Source organism: Eupeodes corollae, chromosome 1 (genome assembly GCF_945859685.1).
Source record: "Eupeodes corollae chromosome 1, idEupCoro1.1, whole genome shotgun sequence".
Taxonomy (NCBI): domain Eukaryota; kingdom Metazoa; phylum Arthropoda; class Insecta; order Diptera; family Syrphidae; genus Eupeodes; species Eupeodes corollae.
In genome coordinates, this window is record NC_079147.1 from 273070601 (window position 1) to 273075577 (window position 4977).

The following is a 4977-nucleotide window of genomic DNA, read 5'->3' on the forward strand; positions in this document are numbered from 1 at the left end:
CTATCGATTCAGTGAGATTCAGTAAGTTGCTTAGTTTGGAATTCGCAATTTGACTGAATTTCGTCCAGTCAGATCTTTTGGGATTTCTGTAAAGCGGAGGGTTTTTCGACTCGAAATTAATTTGAAAAAGAATCCACTTGTGATCCGAAAACGAATTCAAAGGGAAAACTCTCCAATTCTCCACTAATAAATTACGGTTGTTTACTAAAGTAACATCAAGCAAAGACGAAAATGGGAGTATTGTCTCTGTTACAAATAGTCATATTATTTTCAATAATAAAATCAAAAAGTGTATTACCTCGTTCGTTGATCACAGAACTTCCCCAAAGGGTATGCCGAGCATTTGCGTCGCCTCCGATCAGAAGATTGGCCTTTTTGATGTTAGCTTCGGTTATGATTTTGCACAGCTCCTCCGCAGGTGATGGTGCATTATGGGCAGAGTAAAAAGAGTCAAAAAACAAAACTGTCAGATCGGGAGTGCTAAATTTTTTACATAAAAAACCTTTTAAATGTTTCTTAGCTAAAATACATGTTCTGGGATTACCTTGGTATTGATCTGCGGTTTTATAAAAGAGGTCGTATTGGTTGTCTTGGAGGCCTCGCACGTTGAGGCCGGTTATTCACGGTTCTCCTACCTATGGATAACTCTCAGCAATTGCCGTAGTTTGCACGACCCATCCCATCAAATTCTTGGCTTCCGTTATATCTGTTATCTGCTTTGCAGCATTTTAGGGCTTTCGATAAGATCTGCGTTTTCGTTTGCTTGGTTCGAGGCTTGTTGCTGCCTCGTAACTAGGGTATTTTAACGTGGTCAGGAAGACAACCCGACGCGACAACCCCCAACCTGGAGGACCAGATCCTCAGTATAACTGCAAGGACGGAAAGTTATATAAACCGCTCCTTACAGAACTGGGCTCCGAATACGTTGTAGAAGCCCTATAAGGTGTTCTCTAAGTAGATCAGCACGTCTAACATTTGAACATCAAAAATAAGAACATCTAATCTTTGCACGAATCTTTTCGGCATTTCTTATAACTTGTAGGATTAAACAAAAAACATTCGTATTAATTTGCGTCCAAAAATAAAAACGTTTTATGTAGACAAGTTCAATAATTTCTACTGATAATTTTTTAGATATAAAAGTTGTTTTTTAAATGCTATAGGAAAGTTTAAAGAAAAAAACACACAATTCAGAAAAATGCATGAAATTTTTATTTGAATCGATAGTACGGTCCATATAATTCATTGTTAGAAGATTATTTCATGTAAATGTTGATCTTGACTGCGCCTCAAATGGTTCATCCACTTAGTCTAATTTTCACGAATAAATGCTTCAATGTATCTGTATAGCCTAGTTGTATATGAGCTTTAAAATAGCCCCACAAAAAATATTCTAAAGGCGTTAAATCGAACGATCTAGGTGGTCAATTTACCTGTTCCGAACGTGAAATAAAATGTTCAACGAACTCACCTCTCAATAAGTCCATTGTTGCGCGTGCTGTGTGACATGTGGCACCGTCTTGTTGAAACCACATGTCATGCAAGTCAAGCTCTTGCGTTTTGGGCAAAAAAAAGGTGGATATCATCTCACGGTAGCGCTCACCATTCTCAGTTACGTTAGGATTCGACTCATCTTTTAAGAAGTACGGTCCAGTGATGCCCCCAGCCCATAAACCGCACCAAACTGTGACTTTTTGTGGATACATTGGTAGCTTTTGCAATGCTTTTGACTGATATTCACTCCAAAATCGACAATTCTGCTTATTTACGTACCCATTGAGCCAAAAATGAGCTTCGTCGTTGAACTCAATTTGTCGGTAAAAAAAGTAGATCTTCGGCCCATTCACCAAAAATGTTACGCTGCAGTAGTTCGTTCGGCTTCAATTCTTGCACCAGTTGTATTTTAAAAGGCATTACACCTAAATCCCTCCGCAAAATTTTCCACGTTGTTGAGTAACAAAGGCCCAATTATCTTCAACAAAACCCATGATAAGGTAGTGTGATTTTTCTGGTCAACAATTTTAATGATGCAACAGTTCGATTTGATCCGTTAAATTAAGTTATTGAGTTATAATTTGAAGTTCAAAGTGTTTGTTTGTGAACTTTATATATTTACAAGTTCAGAGGAAGTATGTTACAAGGTCTTACCAGATACTAAGTTAACTGGCGCCCAACAGAGTATATTCATTTTAAGTTAAGGTCAAGCGTTGATTTAAGACAAAATTTAGTCCTGATTCAAGTGTTCCAAATTCTTTATAACTACAAATCATCAGACGACCCTGGTTCTCTTAAATAATATCTAACACTATGACTATAGGAAGAGTGTTTTAATGTCAAGAACATTTACACAAAATTACAACTAATGTTATACTCTGTTAAACTACTTCAAACTTGTGTATGAAGGTATTTAACTTTAGATTAAAATGTCCTTCGCTCATTCTCCTTAATATAAAATATGTTTTAAATTGAAATTCCCATAAAAAAAACGACCCCGAAGGACAATCTTATAAGGATCTGTCTCTTGCCTAACTAAGTGCAAACGCGCTAAAGATGAGTCCCGGAAATATGTTCTTACCCTCTGTAGCTTCAAGAATTTTCTGTGTTTTACTTTTTTTGTCGCGGAAAAGAAGCAATAAAAAAGTCAACACAAAACAAGTAGTCAGCGCGACCCTTGTGAGTTGATAAGACGCTTCCAAAGTCTAAAAAGTCCTTATTTTTTGTTGCCATCAAACCATTATTGTCACCCTCTGTCACCACCACCGGGTTTATACAAAGTTCGTATATGGAGTATGGATACACGGAGAGATGTATAAGAGAGATAGTTAAAGGAAGAAGAAGATTCTTTCTATTTAGCGGTATATCTATTGTCATCTGATGTATTTGCGCATGGAGCGGGGTATAGAGTCTTTACCTCTTCCCATCGGTGGCGGAGGAGTTGGCATGGAAATTCCGAAGTTTTTTTTCAGTTTCTCAAGTCATTTTCATTGTGTCTATAGATAACACCAAAAGTACCTTTTGCCAGTTATATACGTTATCCTCTTCTTTTTTAATTAAAACGTTAAAATTGCTAATTATTTTCTTTGCCGAGTGTAATAAAAAATTCAGAAAAAAATATCTCATATAGCCTTTGAGATATGATGGCGATGAGGTTGACTTTGAGAACGAGAGGAAATTACGATTTTTGAGGAATATTTTAATGTTGTTGTTTTTATTGACATTCTCTTGATGCTTTGGTAAACTGGCATAGAAAGTGAACCTTCAAAAATGACAATCCGCTGATGACCCGTAATTTTTGACACAGTCACTTATTGTGTCTTTTTTGAGGGTTTTGTTTTTTGTTGTAACTTTTCGAAACATCGCGTCATCACACAGACACATCACAGAAGGGGGATGTTTTATATTTTTGTAGGGCAATTATACCGGAATGCCATTCTAAACGCAGACATTTTATACTCGAAGTATCTTCTTTTTGAAATAATAAAACAGTTAGTGCGACAGAAGGAATTTAATTTAAGCATCAGTGGCTATTTATCGAGGCGTTAAGAGAGGAGCGATGCTTGTTGATGATGTTTTTTTTTTTGTTTTTTGGGACTTTCTGACCCAATTCAGAGTTTTTTCACTCTGATTTTTGAAGAAGCGTTTGATGTGTTTGATTCTTTTACGGTATTTTTGTTTGTTCTTTCCGTTTAGTCGTGTGTCAACGCTTTGGCTTATCATCTGAGGCGTTATAAATGCAATTAAATTCTTTTGATTTTTTGTATGCTGCTGAGATTTGTTTGGGGTTTTTGTGTCGTTAATTTTGATCTGATGAGAAATATAGAGTGCGACGAAAAAGTGTATCAAAATGAGGAAAAAAAGTCATTGAAAAGAGTATATTTTGTTTAATGCCTTTGAGAACTTAATTAAAAAAAATAAGAGTTTACAGAGATAAGAAGATTTAAATGTTTTAACTAACTAACCGGATGGCGCCCAACGTGGAGGCACATGGTCCACATGTTTGTTTGTACAATGATTTATATTTCTTTACATTTGAAGATAAGCTTAAAGTGAGGTAAACACAAACAGCATGTAAATGATAAAATATAATAAGATCAATAAAATGTAGGTTTTTTTCACAAAAGATTGTGTGAAGTTATTTGATTTCAAACATGTTCTTAATGGTCCAACACTGAAATCTTGTCTAATTTTTATCTTGTTAGTGTTATATTTGATATTGTTTAAAAATGAGAGATGCGGGACGTTCGAATAAGACGATATTATCAAAGCATAATTAGCTGGCGCCCAACGCGACAACCAAAATTCAATATTTTATACAAGACTTTCAGCATGTGAAATTATAAATTCCAGTCTTTAACTCACTTACTTATTTTAAGAATATAGTTTTTCTTCCAGTTGTAAACTCTGCATGTTTCCAGTCATATTCAAAACAACCACTTTTCTATTCTCTTAAAACTGAGAGATCTGTTAAATAGCATTACAAGAATATAAAAAGCATTAAACCAAAACGTATAGAAAAGAATAAAAAAATTAAAAGACAAAAATAGAGATTCTTCTGCTCATAAAAAAGATAATAACCACTTTGCGGTCTGGTTGTGGTGGTTTTGGTGGAACTAAGGGACTATACACAGACCGCTTTAGGTCCTTATATTATGATGAAAATGATGGTTTTCAATTCTGGTATATAATAAGTAGGCATTAGAAGATACGTTTCTACTATTTTCTTTTTTTTTTCATTGTTCACCAAAGTTTATTATTGTAACTAGTACTCGAGGCCGAGGGTCTTGTCATAAGCTATGTTGTTTTTATGCGTTTTATATAAAAAACGCCCTTAACTGAATTTGTTTTTTTTTTTTATTTAGGGTGGGATTGGGTGATAATTGTGTAATTTTTTTGTGTCTGTGGTAAAAATGACTAAGAAATAGTCATGACTTATTTTTTATTACCATTTAGAGACATAATTTAATATTTTTATCGTCA